Raw genomic sequence first — 21,176 nt, 5'->3', positions numbered from 1 at the left:
GGAATATTATAGCCTTCCCAAAATATCAAGAGAAAATTTGGTTTATATGTGTTCCTTTTTTTTGTATTTGTAGCCAACAAGTTGCCAGCTTGGATTTTTCTTAGAGGTTTTCATAAACAAACAAAAATGTTCTTAATTCTACTGAAAGTTTTTCATTAAAGATTTTCTTAAGTTTCAGGTTCCTATTTTTAAATTAATATAGGTAACAAAATATCCCTGAAATGGCTCATCAACTTGTGATCACACAAACACAAAATCCTATCTCCTTGATTTAGGAAATTTTTTTTTAAAAATTTAATGGTAAATAGCTACCCGTATCACCTTAAGCACAAACTACACAAAGAGCTATACAAATATGCAAATGTGTTATTCCTGGTACTCCTCACTTCTTATGTAGTACTTGCTAAAACTATTCCTAGCACGTCACAGATAAGGAAAGTACGTTTACATGTCATACCTTTTATAAATTATAAAATAATTTTATCAGATCCAGGGACTACAGTATCATAATCACCCAATTCATGTATATAGTATTAGTCATTATGTTAACAATGTTCATGTACATTCTTAGATAAGAGAGCATCAGGAATTTCTTTCTATTGGTGGCATGTCAGATACCATACTCCCATTGAACTCCCTCAGCCTGGTCATTCTTCCTGTTTCTGAAAATTGGGCCACGTGGAAAATCAAATTGTTGGTCAGCATTATGAATTTCTTCAATGGCGTAACTGCCCTATATTAAATGACTTTTTATATATTGTATAAATGTATCTTCACAGGAGACCTAATTTTTCCAAGACCATTCTTCATCCTTTGCATTAAGAAGATTTTGACCACAACGTTTTGAATCATCTGCTCATTCTTAGGATGGGAGAAGAAGGGATGAACAAATATGTGAAGATATCTATTTTGTGGTTGATTTATCTATTCAATTTATAGATTATTCATTAAACCCCCTTTTTAACATTGTCATTTTCACTTGTGAGTCAGAAAAAAATTAAAAATTTAAAGCACCACCTGGTCCTTCCAAAATAAAGAAACATCAGTGCAAAAAGATTATACCTATCCAGGGCATTCCGTAAGAAAAGGCTTAAGATATTGTCTGCCCAACAAATGAAACTATGCTAGTAGAATGGTGAGTAAGCAGTCTGCTGCCCATTTGATAAAGAACTCAGAGTACCTGCCTGTAATACAAGGAGAAAACACAGTTTGGTCTTTATACTTGGGCATTTATCTAGTCAGCAAATATTTATTTAGTACCTACTATGTACCAGGCTCTGTTTTCATGGCTGGGAATGCAATGGTGAACAAACACATGCAGTGGCTGCCTTGAATTTTGCAGCTCCTGGAAATGTATAAGTGAAGTACTTCATTCTAACAATGGCAAACTCCTTCAACCCATTATGACCATCAGGAAATTCACCTAAAAGTACTTTTTTGGTGAATACAAACTGTGCTTCAGCTGGTTTGGGTCAGGGCCTGGGCATCAGCTTGTTCAAAGTTCCTGAAGAGAATGGGATGTGCAGCCAGAGCTGAAAAGTCAGAAACCTTTAAGCATGGTTTCTTCTGAGTTCTTTCATAAACTTTGGTTTCTTACTCTCACTTGACCCAGAATTTAGTTACCAATGTTACTGAAAAATGCAAAGTGGACCCAGTGAATTAGGTGCAGTCACTAGCCTCCAGCCATCCTTAGCAATCTCTCCAGCCCCTAAGAACAGAGACTGGAGGTGTGCACCATATACCTGATGCTCAGGGGAATATGGCTTTAGCCAACCCCATCCGCCATCTCTAGCCCTCTGCTACATAACATGTTCAGTTAGAAGAATGGATGAGAGACCATGTCCATTGGGGAAAATGCCAAAAATGTGTCTAATTTGTTAGTAAAACAACTACCACCAAATTGTATCTTATTTACTTTGGTGAATGTTAAAGAGCAGTTGTATACAGTTATAAAAGCCACAGTCCATCCTTTTTTATTTAGAAATTTAGGACATATCTGAATTTCAAGAATATAGTCATGGATTTATTTTCAGGTAATAATGGCCAAAGCAAATCATGCTACCTTAAAGTGGTATTATATTATAAAAATCACTGACATATTCAAGCTTCAAGTTTAAATAAGAGAGTTACCTGTTTTTACTGATCAGTGTTCTAATGTGATAAAATATACCATTCCTATGATGCTTATTCCAATAACTGGCTTTGGTTGACAATGAAATTTTGATAAAAGTTAGCTGATTAGCTAAGTTGGTACTGCACTGTAAACTGTAATGAAGATAGTGGAAAAGTCTCAAAGCACGTATAGTATCATCTGACCAATGCTGACATTAAGCTTATTGATTTAAAACTTCATAGCATGCTCTGCATAAGTTATTTTATAAGTATTAAGACACTCAATGCCAAATATAGTAATTTTAAAGATAGAATATCTCCTAAGAGCTTCCAAATTTAACAAAAGTAAACATATATTTTAAATTGCTGTCTGTGAGAAGAAAGGGGGAGGATATAAGTCTTAATAAAAACCATTTGTGCTTCTATAATCTGTATGGACTTTGTCAGAGACCACTAATAAATCTCTTTTCTCCACCCATTCATTCCTTTATTCCTTCAACAAACATTTACTGGGCTCCCAGGCATTAGAGATACAAGAATGAACAAGGTGGACAGGGTTTCTGCCTTTACCAAGCTCTGACGACTGGACTTCAGTTGATTTTCCCGCAGAGAACAAAACATGTAGAGGTTGTACACAAGACCCGTAATCAGGAGCAGAGAGGGAGATTTAGCCAATTTCCAGCATTGACAATGGAGTTAACAAGTGTAGAGAATGTTAGTTTGGAAGTCATCTTAAAGTATGTCCACCTGGAGGCAAAAATGGAAAGATTTTTTTTGTAGAATTCAGGTTACACTGTTCAAACATCTAAAACTTGCTTTTAAAAGAACAAACACTTAGAAAGGAGGATTAATTCTTTGAGGTATGGTATTGTTTGGTTTGTAAGTAGGTCTATGAGCATGTTCCTGATGGTGTTTAGAAATACTGTGGATGCTGATTGCATTTCCCACAAACTTGATTCTCCCCTGGAGCCTGGCATGAGGAGGTATTGTATTTCACCAGTGTTCTTTTGTCAGCTTCAGTTAGTTTACTGATTGAAGAATCAATGTGAAGAGACATTGTAAACCACCTGCTAAAATATTTTGATACTTACTTATGGGTACACCAAACCTTCCCTGGGAGTAAGGCATTTAACACAGCACATTAACTCTGAGACCCAGGAGGCTCCAATTGGGTCAATGAAGAAATGTCTGGAAGCAGACCAGTCAGGCTAACCCTGAAAGCAACCCTGAACCCCTTTTCAAACTCTGAAATTCTGGGAAAGAGGCCTTAGACAGTTTATTCAATTGTGTTCAGTTTCATCGACATGGTAAGGTTAACAAAAGAACAAGTATAAGTTACCTTCTTCCTCACATGGGGTTCCAGTGCATTGAAATATAGGGAACACAGATAAGTGGGCATACTGTTGCTATAATTTAAATCATTAGGACCAAAGTTTCTGAAATTACATAATAATGATCTGATAAACACTCAATTCTCTTCAGATTTATAAACAATAAAATCAGTTTTACTGATTGCCCAGAAGAAAGTCTAATCCAAAACTCCATTATCCAGTGTTTTTGTAAATGTACCGGGAAAAAATATGTATGTGTGTGTGTGTGTGTGTGTGTGTGTGTGTGTGTGTGTGTGTGTGTGTGTGTGTGTGTATGTATATAGAAAGTTTGGGTTCTTACTGTTTCTGGTACTAAAAAAAAACAGGGTTGATGGATTTTGGTAAAGAAAGTTGTCTGCCTAACATTTGCAACTGAAACCAAAAGTAAATTGTGCCAAAAATACGAATGAGATTTTCAATCAGTTCCTTAGACTTGAGGTTTGAACACTCTCAACCTTCAGTCTTTCTCCTATCATTAGTTGCAGTGTACATTCTTGGGGAATTAAGTAAGGCGAGTGCCATAGGACTCTGGATGCCTACTCAAAACTCTGATTTTGTGATTCTGAACTGTTAATGTAAAATATTATTGATTATAATCAGCCTTAATAGATGAAGGAAAATTTTTAAAGGAATATGTGCATACCATGATCAAATTCTGTTATATGATCAGACACTCTGTCAAGGCATTTTTTTTTTTTTTTAATTCAGTTTTATTGAAATATATTCACAAACCATACAGTCATCCATGGTATACAATCAACTGTTCACAGTATGATCATATAGTTATGCATTCATCACCACAATCTATTTCTGAACATTTTCCTTACATCAGAAAGAATCAGAATAAGAATAAAAAATAAAAGTGAAAAGAGAATACCCAAACCATCCCCCCATCCCACCCTATCTGTCATTTAGTTTTTACTCCCATTTTTCTACTGATTTTTTTTCAATTTTTTAACTTTGTTTATCAAAAAATTAAAAACAAACAGGCAAACAACAACCAAAAAAACCCCACAACATTTCAAACAAAGCAATGGATTAAGGAAAACAAATAACCTAAAATAACTACTTTGCTTCCAATATGTTCCTACCATACCCCAAGAAAATTAATAAACCATGTCCAAACAGAGGAGTAAGAAAAACAAATAATCTAAAATAACTACATTGCTTCCAACATGTTCCTTCCATACCCCAAGAAAATTAACAACCCCTAAGAAAACAAAGGAATAAGAGAAAAAAAAAACCTAAAATAACTCTATTGCTTCCAACATGATCTTACTATATCCAAGAAAGTTTACAAACCATAATCATTCCTGAGCATTCCCATAACATTGAGATTACCCTCCATAGTTTATCTGTTCTTATTAGATTATCATTCCCCCTGCACTAATTGGTATCTCTAGGTCCCCTACATTCTACAGTATAAAACATTGTACATTTTTCACAGAATTCACATTAGTGGTAACATACAATATCTCTCTTTTTGTGCCCGGCTTATTTTGCTCAGCATTATGTCTTTTTTTTTTTTTTTTTTTTTTAATCTTCATTTTATTGAGATATATTCATATACCACGCAGTCATACAAAACAAATCGTACTTTCGATTGTTCACAGTACCATTACATAGTTGTACATTCAACACCCAAATCAATCCCTGACACCTTCATTAGCACACACACAAGAATAACAAGAATAATAATTAGAGTGAAAAAGAGCAATTGAAGTAAAAAAGAACACTGGGTACCTTTGTCTGTTTGTTTCCTTCCCCTATTTTTCTATGTCAAGGCATTTTAAACCAAGATTTTCCTGGAAAATACAACAATCGCTTTCTTATACATACAACTTAAATGTTCATGCGTTTTATACTGTAGGGACACTGTAGTTCACTCCTGGCTTACAACAAATTTAATACTGCTGAAGTTCTAGAAGAAGAAAATACTCTTATCTGATAACAAAGTCATTGTGGGTTTTCTGCTTTTGAGAAAGTAAAAGAACAATCCACACTTGTGGCATGCAGACAAACCATTGATTTATCAACTAGATGCATCAACTAGATGGCAATAGTAAAATAAAATGAGCTAACCCTCAGAAAGTTTTCACTTGAATTTTAAGTTTCTGAAGCTCAGTTTTCTTCCCATTCATATATATATGTGCCAGTTTTTCATTGTTTTTGTATGCACTATTACGCTTCTAATTGCATTTGTTATATAAGGTGACCTCTTGGATTTCCCATGGGGCCTCACTTACTCCTACACAAGCAATCTAGGTGAGACCTAATAATCATCAAAAGTGGTCATAAAGTCTCCACTTCTGATAAAACTGAGTTGTTCAAGACCAATGTTCCTACCAAGAACAATGAGAAAACCTGAACTAAATATAACAAACATTGATTTGAAAGTAACTACCAAAGCAGTATTTGCAGGGCCAAGATATAAAAGAGGTAGAAAGCCAAGAGAAGTGAGCCCAATGTTTGGAGCTACTTTTCCCCTCAAGACAATTATCAATTCAGAAAGCAAAGAATTTGCTAACAGGTTAAGAAACTGAGCAGAGCTTTCGATTACTTCAAGGGCTGGGGGGAATCAAAAGTGGACAGCTGGGTCCACGGAGGATTAAGACCCCCTGTAAACACCCCAGGTTCTTGGTTGGGACCCCCTCAGTGCTAGAAGAAGGGTGAACCAAAATATAGACCAATCCTGATGAGGGCGGAAGCCCAGTTTTGAATCTTCTCCATCTCTGACTAAAACAAGGTGGTCTGTCTCTAGCTTAGCTGTCTGCCAGAAGTAAAAGTAAATCTTCTCTGGAGGAAGAAAATATCATGCAGATCCTCAAATTATCACTAAGATTTTTATACACAATGTCTGGCACTCATTCAAAAATAATCATGGCATAGGAGACATCTGGCAAATTCCATCTTAAGCATGTGATCACCAATAATGGGACTATCTGATATCATGTGCTTCCTGATATGATGCACTAAGAAAGATACATCACCAATACAGTATTCCTGCCAAAGATGCACAACCTGATTATAATCAGGAAGAACCGGGGTTCAAAGCCCTATTAGCACTTGTAATTACTGTAAACAAACTTGGACATTGAAAAGAAACTGCCCCCTGGAATTTCCCCAAGGCAGCAGAGGGCTGCTTCTGGAAACAGCAAAAACTTTTCCAATTGTCTAGGTCACATCTTTGGCTGAAATAGATCTAATAACTGGAAACAATTAAAAGAAGGGTATAAGAACTCTCGTCATTAAATACTGAGGTCACCTTACAGGTCTTAAATTCCATGGCCCTCATTTAGAACTTTTAAAATCAAATTCAACAGACCAGGCTTCATTCTTTCTCTCTCTCACCTATCCCTGCCCCCAGGGCCTCTTAAACCTTGGTCAAATATGAATGAACCAGCTAAGGCAGCTACAGAGAAAGGGTTGGATGCATAAAGATGGGGGAGGTGTGGGTTTGGTTTCAAATTTTTTCTACTGGAATTTAGAAAAAAAAATTCTACAGGAGATTAGAAATGGTAAGCACAGAGGAGATGTTGCAGAATAGGCCCTGTTTGTTCAGAGAATTCCCTAATTTAAAATTATTTTTTCCAATACTACCTTTGCAACAGTAACCACAATAAACAAATCATCATTAAAATAAAAATAGCCTTGGGGTAGGGGTAATTGAATAAGATTAATTGGCAAATTTCAGTAAGTAAAGGAAAATGTCCTTGAGAGCTATAAAAAAGTTTTCCTGGATTTATGCTTGGGACAAATTTTAAAAATTGTGTTATATTTTCCAGAATTTGATGCCTTTGAGGTAGTTCCTAATTTTAGGATACTATGAAAACAATGAGATTTTTTTTTTTTTTAGCCTCCAACAGAAAAAGAAAAGCAAACACATCTGCAAAAATGCAGTGACACAGTCTAGTCCTGTACCTGTTTTTATGATGACTTTTGAACGAAACAAATATACAAATACAATTTTATTTTACCTGGGTAAATTTGGTTCTCCCCAAATTTATACAACTTTACTAATAAAATAATTGACATGATATCAATTAGATCTTTAAGATGGTGAAAAATGTAAGTTTGTATTTAATGAAATTAAATTATTTTGGCAAACTATTTTAAAAATAATTATGTTTTGTAGGATGTTTAAAGACAGTTATTTAAGATTTTTTGGTAACTTAAGCTGTGCAGGGATGTAAAGTATACAGGATGTGCTTTGTTAAGGAAAGGTATGTAGTTTTGACATCCAAAATGTGTAGAACAAAGCCTGGGTGAATACGGAAAGTTGTGAAAGTTGGCGGAAGTGAATTCTGTTTGTCGTAATCAATACTGACCGAAAATATGACAAGCTTATTTATAATATTTTTTTTAAAACTTTTGTATCAAACGGTGTATTCATGTGATCCCTTTAAGCCAAACTGGGCAAATAAGCTCACGACCTTCCCTCCCAGGCGGGACATGACTTCCAGGGGTGAATTTCCCTGACACCATGGGGTTGGCAATGGATTTGTGATCTAAAGGGAGAAAAGAAATAATGTTTCAACGGCTAAGAGATTTCAAATAATCGGGAGATCAGTCTGAGGTTACTCCTATGCAGGTCTCAGCCAGATATTTCCAACATTACTCCTGAAATCCCTAAGGAACAACCGAGTCCTATCTAAAACCTGTAAAAAGTTATCTCTCCAGTGTAACTGAGTTATAAATCAGCTAGTATAATGTAGAATAGCCAAAAGTTAATAATTGAAATTACTGAAACTAGTCTCAGCCTTATTTATACTCACTATTGTGATGGTTATTCTAGCCAAGTCTTAGCCCTATTCATACTTGCTATTGTAATGTTAACAACTCCATCTCCACTTGTTTGAATCCATAACATACTTGAACTCCCTAGGCTTAGGGAGACAGACTTTGGGGCCCATAGGCCATATGATCTCCTGCTTCATGCTTAGCAATAAATTCTTTCTCTCTTTGAAAAAAAAAAAAAAAAAATATATATATATATATATATATATATATATATATATATATTTATTTATTTTTAGGAGCGTGCCACAGAAACAATTAAATGACACAACGACTCTCCTTGATTGCTTAAAATGAAGTATAATCTAGCCATAGATTTGGACCTTTGGACAAATGACTTACAGGTGAAATCCTGCACTGATAAATGGATCATAATGTTTAGCATTTAAACCACTTAGATGAAGTTAGATCAGTCTGATTTTGAGCAAGATTCTTAATTTGATATGCTAGTGACTATATCATAACAAGAAAGGTATTCATTACAATAATGATTTTAAATATTTCGGTAACTTAGAAAAAAGCAAACTTGACTCACTTATTTGCAATGTGACTAAAAATCAAAAGTGTGTTCGAATTTCTCAGGGAAAGATTCAAGAAAACTAAAGCCTACCTTCCATCCTACTGCAGTCTCTTAGTTGAACATCTCTGCCACAACAGTGAAATGATTCTACAGCAAAACTTATGAAATGCTTCCTTCTGTAATCTCTCATATCCAGGCCAATCAGGCTCAGTTTTTTATGGTAACTTCATGTCCTAGAATAGAATCTCTAGTGAAACCACATTAAAAAAAAAAAAAAAAAAAAAAAAACTCATTCAAAATGAACCTTGTAAGTAAATCTTTGTTAAATTTGTAAACAAAGCAGCATTCTAATTTTTAGAAAGTTTTAAGGGAAAATGGAACTTAGGGAAGATCGTTGATACTTAAGAACATGAGCCAGATGACATAGCAGATCTTTACAAAGCATGTTGCAGCTAAAGCAATAAGATAGTGGCTAAATTCTAAGTTTGAAGGGACAAAGATGAAAGGAATTAATGCTTCATAATAACTCTGCATTTTGCTATTCATTCATTCATAATTATTTATTACATTTTTTCCATGTGCCAGGCACCACTCAGTGCACCAAATATCTCAGTGAATAGAACCCTGCCATTGAGAAACTTACATTCTAGGGAGATAGTCAGATAATCAATGTAACACATAAATTATATAACATGTTAGAAGGCGATAAGGGCTAGGGAAAAATAGAGCAGCATAAGGGGGATCAGCAAAAGGGGAGGAGGCAGTTTGCATTATTAAATAGAGTGGTCAGGCAGACTTCATTGAGGAAAGATTTGAACAGGACCTAGAGATGCACTAAGCAGATGTCTGGTAAAAGAACATTCCACTCAAAGGAAACTGCTATAGCCAAGTCACTAAGTCAGGACCGTGCCTGGCGTTTCAAAGCACAGCAAGGCCGGTGTGACAGGAACAGAGTGACTGGGGACAAGGATAGTAGGAGAGGTCAGAGAGGTAACGGGGCCTAAGCATGGTGAGCATTGAGGGTTATTTTACGGACTCCATTGGCTTTCTTCAGAGTAGAATACGGAGTTATCGTAAGACTTTTGAGCAGAGGAATGAAATAAAATGACTTTCATTTTAAATCTCTGGATGCAGTGCTGTGACCAGCAGAAGGGAAAGGGTGGAAGCAGAGAGACAAGTTGGGAGGATACTGCAGAGAGAGTAGAGACAATGAGAGAGAAGACAGTGGCTCTGACAAGGTGGGAGCCTTGCAGGTGGTGGCTAGTGGTCAGATTCTGGATAAACTCTGAATGTAAAACAAACCGGATTTCCTGACAGGTTAACTGTTTGGCGTGAAAGAAAAAGAGGCACCAAGGATGACTCCAGAGATTTTGGCCTAAGTAGCTAGAAGAATGAGGTTGCCATCCATAAGATGGAGAGGCTGGAGTGGAGGTGTTTTGGTGGAAGCCCAGGCGGTCAGCTTTGGAACTGTTGTGTTTGAGATGTCCAGACATCCACATGGAGATAACAAGTGGGCAGCTGAAATACTGATCTGGAACCCGGGAACGATGTCTGGGCTGGTGATATAAACTTGGAGGTTATCAGTAGACAGAGGATATTTAAAGCCATTTGTCTGTAGGAGATAGTCAAGGGAGTGAGTGCTAACAGAAAAGAGAAGAGGTTTAAGGATTGGGCTGGGGTGGAATTTCAACATTAAGAGATCAGGGAAAGAGAAGAAAGCAGCCAAGAAGACTGAGAAGGCACACCAATGAGGTAGGAGGATGTCGTGGTCAAGCAAGTGCACTGCTCAGGCTCCTTCAAAACTTTTAAAGAGAGAGAGAGAGAGAGAGAGAGAGGGCTCTAACAACCCGTTTCGATGCATTACTGCATTTGCACCAAGGCCACACTTCTCCCAGGCTTCTCCCAGCCAATGACTGGGATATTACCAGTGGTGTCCCACTCCTGTTAGATGGGGATTCCTCTAACGGGCAAGTTTTGCTTGGGGACTCCCCATCAGCCTGGCCAAGACTTCCATAGCACTGAACTTCACTCTGAGGCTCTCTCTACCAATGTTCCTTCCCTCTCCCCTTTCCTAAGTATCAAAACTGCATCACCAGATGAATGCTCTCCGTGCCTACTCCTAATCCCTACCCCTTTTATCCTTCACAGGCATTTTCCACAAAAGAATCCCTTGAAATTCTAATCCCATCTTGGCTGCTTTTGGAGAACCTGAAATCACAGAGAAGATCCAAGAGAGTGTGGAGTTCAGGATACTCAATGAAGAAAGTTTATCAAGGAGGAAGAAATAATCCACTGTGTCAAATACTAATGATGGGGGGAAAAAAAAATGAGGGCTGAGAATTGACCACTGGATTTAGTAATATGAAGACCATGGGTGACCTTGACAAGGATTTTCAATGAAGCAATGGATGCCAAAACCTAAATAGAGTGAGTCTAAGAAGGATTGAGAGAAGAGGGCTTAGAGAACCAAGTATTGACAACTCTTTTAAGGAGTTTTGCTGCAGAATGGAGCAAATAAATGGGGTTGTACTTGGCAGAAGAATTGGAATCAAGAGGTTCTGTGTTTTTGAAAGAAATAACAGTATATTGTATGCTTATGGGAATAATCCAGACAAGAAAGAAAATTTGATAATGTGAGATGAAAAGGATAGAATTGCTAATGATGCTTAAGTACAAGAAAGAGGATGGAATCTAGTTCATAAGTAGGGAGTTTGCTTTAGATCAGAGCATGGATAACTCATCAACATTAACAGGTGGGAAGGCAGAAGGTATATGGATCCCAATGTTGTTAGATGGGAAAATGAGTTGAAGGCCCTTGGAAGTTCTGTTCTGATTGCTTCAAGTTTCCTAGCAAAATAGAGAACAAAGATGTCAGCTGAAGTGAGGATGGGGGGAGGAAAGTTGGAGTACAAGAGAGGGGGAGAAAGATAGAATTTTCTCCTGCAAGTGTAAAAGTGAAGTGACTAGTTTTGTAAGAAATAATTGTCCATCAGCATTCAAGGCCCACTTGAGGTTTGCGATCACTGATTTAAAGGTAGACCAGTTGGCACAGTTGTATATTTTTCTCTAGCCATGTTCAGCTGCACCATGAAGAAGCATAATAGGCAAAGAGTTGGATTTTGAAAGAGGTGTGCTTTTTTTTTTGCCTAGTGAGTACAAAGCAAGAGGGGAAGAATGGAATTGCAGGTATGTGTAAGGGAGTGGTTGTAATGATTGATTATAGAATTTAAGCCAGATAAGGAAGGAAGCAAAGACTCCAAGAGGGTGACAAACAGTGAAAAGGTGGGAGGATCAGTGGACTGGAAATCTCATGAAGTGAAGAAATTGTAGGAGGTGGTGGTGAGAGAGTGGGGCCCATGATATTGGAATTAGAGACTGAAGATTTCAATGACTGATAATCCATTTCTTGTGTGCACAGAATTTATTACTTCCATTGATACAGCACATTTTCTTTCAAACCATCCTTAGAATTTACACATTCCTCTACCTTCATTCTCTCAAAAATAAAGGACATGAAACAAAATAGCCAACTGAGTACAATTCCTCCTGAAGCAGTGACTCTTAACTCTTTCTCTCCATGGCCCTATTGGACGCCAATGATATTTTCTGGAACCCCAAGGGAATTAAAATAGGTGGAACCTTCTTTTAGAATTGTTTGAATTCATATGTAAGATGATTGCTTTGAAGACAGTCACCACAGCAGTTCATACAATAAAACTCTAAGTGAGATGTGCGACATCTCAAGCAAAATGTATTTTATTAGTGTAACTCAATGCCACATTAGACTTACCAGCTTCTTAAGAACTATTGTCCATAGGCCAACATTCCTCCCAGGTATCAAGTCAGAAGAGAATAAAGTCATGTTGCGGGCTTCCGGGCCCCTCTGCGGGGAGGGCAGGCGTGAAGTCACTTCCGGCCCGGCTGAGAGCTGACCCGGAAGAGTTCCAGCGGAGATCCTGGGGCGTCCGGATGCGGAGCTCCTGCGGGGGCCCCTGTTGGGTTCCTGGACACCCTGCAGGCCACTGCTGGCCTAGAGACGCTACTCCCGGTGCCATCTTTTGAAGATGTTTCCATTCCTGAAAAGCCCAAGCTTAGATTTGTTGAAAGGGTACCACTTGTGCCAAAAGTGAAAAGAGAACCTAAAAACTTGAGTAACATAACGGGGGCCTTCCCGTAAAGCCACTGAGTTCACAGAAGGCAGTTTTGCAGTCTTGGCACTCGGAGGTGGTTGCCTCCATTGGGGCCATTTTGAAATGATGCGCCTGTCGATCAAATCGTTCTATGGACTTAAAAAAACATGTTTGCCATATGGGGGATACCAGCCCCTTTCAAGCCCATCACCCTCAAGGGTATGGGGCAGCACATGGGGGGCGGCGAAGGTGCCATTGATCACTGAGTGACACCCGTGAAGACTAGATCCTCCATAGTAGAAATGGGTGGGCACTGTGAATTCAAAGAGTACAAGGTGTCCTCAGCCAGGTTCCCCACAAGTTGCCTTTCCCAGCAAAGGCCATGAACCGCGACTCGAGAGAAAAGGCGGAAAGATGAAGAGAAACGAGTAGTAACAACCAAAACCCCAGGACCTTTGAACGCATAGCCACAGCCAACATGTTGGGAATATAGAAAGTATTGAGCCCATATGATTTGACCTGGAAGGGGCGATTCTGGGACAAGCTTTTCCTGCCTGAACGAGTGTAGTGAGTGTGGGAAACAGATGTATATAGGCTATTGAGAGAGAGGAGGAATCTGCATTTTTATCCCCATCAGCTTACCTTTAAAGGCTTTGGGTAGTCCTTGTCATAACTAAGGAGCAGCATATGAGAAGGGGATTTTTGGAAAAAGAAATGTACATTATCTGAATATTAAAGTTTGAGCATTAACTCAGGAAATAACTTCTCATTGGTCACTCTTAGTGCCTGAAATGGTTCAGACAGGCCTGACTGACTGTTAGGAGCTCTGGTTTTTCCAGGTATGAGTGTCTACAGGCTGAAAACAAATGTTTGCATCTTCTACCTCTGATGAAAGTCAGACAATGTCTATACTGCCTTTCATATGTACAACCTCAGGAGCTTGTTTATGAGATTCTATTAGTTATAAACACAAACTCAGTAATGTTTTTGGAATAGCAAAGAAGAAACAATGGTACATAGGTTAATTGATTCAACAGATATTTCTTGATTCCCAGCTACCTATCTTCTCACAATCATGGAGTAAGGGATGTTTGACATTCTTTGCCTTTAAAAAAAGGAACTAATAAAAACAAGAATTGAAATTGGAAAAAACAAACAAACAAAAAAAAAAAACAGGTTGTGGAAGATAAGAGTTTCAGGCACCAAATGAAGTCAAGAGGTCATTCTGGAGATAACTCTTATGCATTGTATAGATGTCCCTTTTTAGTTTTTTGTTCATGAGAATAGCTAGAAGGAAATACCTGAAACTGTTGAACCCAGTAACCTTGATTCTTGAAGACGATTTTATAACAATATAGCTTATATGGTGTGACTCTGTGATTGTGAAAACCTTATGGCTCACACTCTCTTTATCCAGTGTGTTGACAGATGAGTAGAAAAATGGGGACAAAAACTAAGTGAATAATGGGGCGGGGGGGGGGATGGGATGTTTTAGGTGTTCTTTTTTACTTTTATTTTTATTGTTTGGAGTAATGAAAATGTTCAAAAATTGTGATGAATGCACAGCTATATGATGATACTGTGAACAGTTGTACACTTTGGATAATTGTATAGTATGTGAATATATTTCAATAAAATTCCATTTAAAAAAAAGAGTTTCAGGCATGCACTCCTCTTTCTGCCCCTATGGGCCTCCTTGGGGAGGCTTGAAGGAAGTAGAGACGGGGCGTCTGGCTGCTCTCCTCTGAGTTGGTTATTCAGCTGCTACCTCTCTGGAGGCATTGCTGGAAGGGGGTGACCCTGCCATGCACATCGTGGCCCCTGAGGCTGGGGAGGAGGACAGGTGGTCCTGGGCCAGCTTTGCACAGCCCTGACCTCCTTCCAACCTGCTCTCCAGTCTGTCTATACAGAGCCTTCAGGTTGCCTGAGCCCATCTCTGTCGTTCAGAAGCATGGGGAGCTCATTTTTTTCTGAGGATCCTAAATGCCCTGTAGACTTTTTATGATCCTAGTTTAAATCCTAGAATTTAGTGTCTCTAAAGCCATTAAAAAGAAGGAGAGGCTTGCTACATTTCCCCGAATACAAGGTGATGTTCTTCTTCCCAAATATGAAACCCAAGAAAAAAAGGGAGGTTATTTTAGATGTGTCCTTATAAAGCCTGTCATACAATGATGTGCTTTTTTTGAAGAAAAGAATAAAAAATACTTTTTTGAGTCTTCTCATTAGAAAACATGCAATTCACCTTGTACACAGAGTATATGCTTTTTATTTCACCCAGTTACTGTTCTCATGGTAGCAATAACATTGGAAGCTTTGCCTTCAAATATATAAATGGAGTACTTAGGTCAGTGTCAGTCATTTAAACTAAACTCTTAGACTGATTCTGTTGCTCCCCACCACCCCACCCCCTGCCCTCAGCCAAGAGTTACTCTTGAATTTACCATTTGTGAGTTTCTCAATTTGTACTTCCTAGTAGGGAATTAGGCCCATTCCTTCTTTCTCATAATGACAACTACAATAAGAGGACTGCCCAATGGAAATCAGGTGTTACTTAAAGTAACACTGATTGCCTATATCGTCATTAGGATCAGGAACACCAGTTAGGGAGACCCTAGCTGTAATGAATGCTACTTAAATTTAAAAAACAAATAGGCAAGAGAGAGCACTCTTTGATTAATTGCCAAAAGCCTCTTTTACTTCTCCCCATTTCCTGCAATCTATGTCTTCCTATTGTTTCTATTTCCAGCATATGCACAGCACACAAATCCCCATGTGTGAGTCACCTGATGCCCCTGTGAAGAAAGAAAAGCTTATTCTTTCTCAATGCTTATTACTGTGCAAAGACAATGATATACTTTATATTTTTCAATGGAGGGGTTATGAGTCAGCTCCTATTTTGACACGTGAACTTTTTCTTAGCAACAGATGCAGCTGACATTGAATATTTATTTTCACAGACGTGCCAACATCATTCTCAACATTTAATCATGAACGCTTTTTCCTTTATGTACCTAAATAATGACCTGATTCTATTCCTGAATCTTCCATCAACCAGCTAAAGAGAATTTGGACTAGTTGCATAATATTTTGGGGCCTGGTATTCTCCTGTTTTACAATTCCTCAACCCAAAACTTTATGGGTACACACTGTACACATACCCTCTCCCTGCCCTCAGACAGCTGCAGTGGGTGACACAGAACGTATCTAACAATGCAAGGTGGTCAGGAAAGGAAAACATATCAAATGAGTGTAGCAGGCAATAGAAGGGGAAATTAGTGTGGACTAGAGCAGCCAGGGGAAGCTTCATGGACGTGAGATTTGAAGCATGCCTTGAAATCTGCTGGAAAGGAGTGGGAAGCCCTGACCTGAAGAGGTAGTGTCTTGTGCCAAGGTTTGGAAGAAGGAAAGCAATCCATCCCATACCTGGGTTCTTTCCTTCCACAAGAAGGCACTGGGCATACAAGGGTGAGGAAAATTACAAGCACCATCCTGCCCTCCTGTTGCTGAAGGCCTGCTGGAGGAGATGGAAATCAGTCATCCCAGGTGATAAAGTGCCTCTAGCAAAAGGTCACGATGCTATGAGATCATACAACAGGGGCATGTGTGAACTGAGAGCTGAGCGCTAAAGCAGCGCTGGGTCAACTTTCATGTGCGCACAGATCACCTGGGGATCTTGTTAAAAGGCAGATTCTGACTCAGTAGGTCTGGGGCTACACCTGAGATTCTGCACGTCTAACGAGCTTCCGGGTGATGCCAATGCCACTGGTCCCTGACCACACTCTGACAGGGAACCAAGCACAGGGGGTGAGGAGGAAGCAACTCGGCAAAGGGAGGGAAGAAGGTGCATTACAGGCAGAGGGAACCGCCTGTGCGAAGTCCCCAGGTGGGGAGCGCATAGTACGATGAAGGCAAATAAGGCCGGCATAAAGTCGGGTGGGAGCATAAGAGCCCACGAGGAAAGGCAGGCTGTGCTCAGAGCCAGAAGCCGCTGGCAGGGCCCTAAGGCATGAGCTCCGAGCCAACGGTGAAGAAAAGCACACGTGGTGTCCGAGGGTGGAAGAGGAAGCCATTCGTCTAGACTAGGGGAGAAGAAATCTTTGCAAAGCAGGACTCGGTAAGCAGAGAAGTAAAAGAGAGCAAACGGAAGAGCTCCTGAGATGGCGGGTCTGTGTGCTCAGAGGTGGGCGCACACAGGGCGAGCGGGGCTGAGTAAGGAGCCCTAGAGGGCAGGGTGTGGGGCAGGCAGAGTGGGCGCTGGGGTCAGCTCAGAACAAGCCTGGGAGACGCTGATAAGGGGGCGGGGTTTGTCTCCCAAAAACAGCTAGAGTAACCTGGAATGTAATCCAGGAATCACTTCTTTAATAAGTATGATTACAAAATCGTGCATATGTTATGATCGTACTGATGAAAAGAAATTGCAGGCATACAAGAAAGGAAAATAAAACGCGAAGTGTGGTATCTTTGTGTTATGAGCCTATGGGTGATTTAGAGGGGTTCCTTTGCTTTCAGATTTTCTGCAGTGGGTGTTATCCTTTGTAACAAAGCTTTCTAGGTCAACTATTTCTCCGACCTGTGCTTCCCAGTCCATATTTACTTAATAATTTACAGTCATGGTGAGGATTACTCTATTTTGGAAGGTCATCCTTTTAAATCATCATCACCTGTTCTAACACATCAGCTGTGATTACTGATTGCTTTGGAGATTCTGTAGACTGGAGACTGCCTGAGAGCAAAAGAACCAAGACAGGACACTGAATTTGGAGTATATTACAAACCACACAACTGTCTTTAGAACCAGCCTGGGTTTAAGCTGTAAACCAGCCAATTTCCATAAATCCAGGTCACTAGTAGTGCGGGCTGGGGGAAAACGTCTGGAGAATGAAAGCATCCTCAGAAACGTCTTTAGAGTAGACATCACATTTTTCATCTTGTATCCCTATCGTTGGGGTTTTTTAAAATAATGTTTTATTTATAAAGATTACCAAAAAACTTTTTATCCTATTTATGAATATGGATTATATATATTAATAATGTTTTAGTGAACGCAATGTGATTTAAAATGTTGTGTTTTAAAATGTTTTTTTTTTTTTAATATTGGTTTAATACTTTATGATACAGCAATATGGAAATCTGGTTTTCATTTTATTTCATTACTGGGATTTAATGGGTATTTTAGCTGAAAACGGTATCTCACAAAGATCAGTAGATCCGGATGGCAGAAAGATATTAGCCATGCTTATTAAATTACAATACTCATTTATCAATCCTATTCAGCAGTTACATAAAAGTTTTTGTTGGAAATTCAGCTGGCTAATTTCCATCCTCTCTGATACCAATCTATTTTTCTTGCAAACTAATCAGAGGGTGTTCCATTTTTATCATGTTAATAAATGGTTTGAAAGCCTGAAAATTTAATTGGGAACCTCTTATAAAAGGTTAGAAAATTGTATCCAAATTTTTGGAGTGGAAAAATGTGAAAAAATATTAAAGTGACATATATCATCTTCTGTAACAAAATCACATAATGGCAGAAATATTTCCAAACATCTGCTTGTTAAATATTTTATCTAGAGTTTCTTTTAAAAAGCAGTTACTGGCATACTCAATGTTAAAATAGCTCCTTTAACCACGAAAGTTAAGGGTGTGCATTTTGTTTGCTTTGTTTTTCAAAAGTATCTGCTACATTTGGATCTCTGAGAACAACTTGCCGTGTCAGAAAATGTCAGTAAATATGGAACACTGCCTTTTTACATTAGAAAATTATGTAACTCATCTTTAAGTTCAACAACTCTTTCAAAAGAGTTTTCTGTGAGTACAGTTGATCATCTATGAGATGCAAAAGAATTTCATGGTAGTTCCCCAGCTGTTTTAGTTTCCTGGCCACTGAAACAAATACCATGCAATGGGTTAGCTTAAACAGTGGGAATTTATTGGCTCACAGTTTTGAGGCTAGGAGAAGTCCCAAATCAAGGTGTCATCAAGGCAATGCTTTCTCCCAGAAGACTTTGGCATTCTGGGACTGGCTGCTAGCAATCTGTGGTCCTTGGCTTTTCTGTCACACGGGAATGCACGTGGTGACCTCTCTTGGCTTCTTGGTTCTGTTGACTTCCAGCTTCTGACTTCTTGCCTGTGGCTTTCTCTCTATGTATCTGCATTTCATTCTCTAACAAAGGATTCCAGTGATAGGTTTAAGACCATCCACTTGGGCCATACCTTAACTGAAGTAACCTCATCAAAGGGTCCTATTTACAATGAGTTCATACCCACAGGAATGGATTATATTTAAGAACATGTTTTTCTGGGGTACTTAGCTCCAAGCCACCATACCATCTCATTAAAAAGTATTGCAGATTACCCTATTTCAGATAATATTGTTTGTACAGCTTTATTGAGATATAATTGATATACAATAAACAGGACATATTTAAAGTTAAAAAGTGACCAGTTTGATGAGTCTAGACATATGTGTATACTCTATGTAACTATCACCACAATCAAGATAATGAACATATCCATCCCCGCCAAAAGTTTTCTCTGACCCCTTTGTAATCCATTTCTACCCCACATCCCCAGGCCACCATTGATGTGCTTTCTATCACTGCAGAAGAGCTTGCATTTTCTAAAATTGTACAGAAATAGAATTATATAGTATATACTCTTTTGTGTCTGGCTTCTTTTACTCAGCGTAATTATTTTGAGATTCATCCATGTTATTGCATGTATAATTGTTAATTCTTTTGATTGCTGAGTAAGGAGTCCATCATATGGCGAGACGGCAGTTTGTTCAACTGTTTGCCAGCTGATGGACCGTGGCCTCATGGTCCAGCCCTTACTTGAAATGTCAACTCCTTATTCCTGTTAAATGAGTCAGTCGAGATGAGAATGATAACTTATTTCCACTTAGATGGGTGTGGGAGGTGGGGCAGCAAACATGCCAAAACTTAGGGCTCATGTGACATGTGATCTAGTATCGCTGCAGGTTCAGTGCTTCAGGGAGAACACAGACAAGACCAAAGAGCCTAGCGTTTCTCCCTTGAAGGAAAGTGCCCCTGTGGGTAAGAACAAAAGGAAGAGATGAGCCATTTTGCATTTGGCACCAGTCCCCATACCTCAAGTGTGAATTTTTCTGATCCTCTGTGAAGCTGAGCAATTATTTCTTCTAAAATACCATTACATTCTAAAGGGAAGAGAAAGTGCAAAGTGTGTGTATATGGAAGTGTGTGTCTATGTACACACACACACACACACACACACACACAAATGTGCGATCTTGCATTATGAGATTCTTATCAAGAAATGGTTGGCAAAGTTCACATGAAAATGCCCTTGCCGGATTGTGCATGACGATTATGCAATACCCATCAGGCCCAACATAATGAACCAAGGCTCAGACATGGCAAAATGGTTCATAATTTAATGGTCAATTTGATGCAGCCGTTTAATGGTTGACCACAATAAAAGAGTAATTTTAACAACCCTAAAGCTATTTCTAGCATTGATTCTTACCCTAACAGTCATGCCAATCACACCCAAATCCTTCCTAAGAGAAAAGCAAAATTAGAAGATGGCAGTTCCTCTATTTGTTTTAACCTCTCTGGTCTAAGATAAATCTTTTTGTCCTAAATCTGGTGAGCAAACATGCACAAGTTCTCCTTTCCCTGGTCAATAATGCACCTTCTAAATTCTTTCAAGAATTTAATAGAAAAAGAATTTTAAGGCCAAATAAGTATGTATTTCTGAGCTCCTACCATTTTTACCTACACTAAAGTGGAGTAGGTGGATTGGAGAGCAATTGGTAGAGATAATGGTACAGCCGACTCATTTGAACCTGGATTAGGGGCAACATGGGTGGGTGGGGGGGTCTTCTGCCTGTGTGCAATAGATAGTATCTCTGAAACATCTAAGGAGAAAGTTCTCAATTTGAGGTAACTTCAATAGGGTTGGCTAGAAGATCTCTCAAATCCCCTCCCTGCTCTGACATTCTGCTGTATGAAAGGAAGGGGCCTGGAGAAACTTCCTAGGACATTCTTTTTAAAGGTCTTATTCAGCATTTGTTCAATCTCTGTCTTTAAGTCCAAATACAGAATATGGCATCAAATTTTATTCACTGCTTCATAAAAGCACAGTGCTTGCTATCTGAGTTTCCTGGAGCTAATTCACCAAGGGCAATGGGCTGTCCGGTTCACCTCTGTCTCCAGCACCCAGTGCAGGGCCTGGAAGAATGACTGATTAAACTGCCTAAATGGA

At 38.9% G+C, this 21,176-nt stretch overlaps 1 protein-coding gene and 1 pseudogene across 2 annotated transcripts in view; both read left to right on the top strand.

Annotated features, from left to right (window-relative positions):
- The window catches only part of RSPH3 (radial spoke head 3), an 89,879-nt gene extending 78,688 nt beyond the window's left edge, over positions 1-11,191 (top strand). The window contains exon 9 of one of the 2 annotated variants that reach the window (XM_037820725.1): positions 10,948-11,191. The gene's annotated coding sequence lies outside the window, so the exon portion shown is untranslated. Of the gene's footprint in view, positions 1-779; positions 2,492-10,947 lie in introns of those variants that run through there. The other variant, XM_037820721.1, reaches the window with a different exon arrangement.
- A 782-nt stretch (positions 11,192-11,973) lies between these two features.
- LOC119511067 lies at positions 11,974-13,497 on the top strand (annotated as a pseudogene).
- The last annotated feature ends 7,679 nt before the right edge of the window (positions 13,498-21,176 follow it).

The sequence above is a fragment of the Choloepus didactylus genome, chromosome 2 (genome assembly GCF_015220235.1).
Source record: "Choloepus didactylus isolate mChoDid1 chromosome 2, mChoDid1.pri, whole genome shotgun sequence".
In the NCBI taxonomy this organism is placed as follows: domain Eukaryota; kingdom Metazoa; phylum Chordata; class Mammalia; order Pilosa; family Megalonychidae; genus Choloepus; species Choloepus didactylus.
This window is presented reverse-complemented; position numbering and strand designations above follow the sequence as displayed.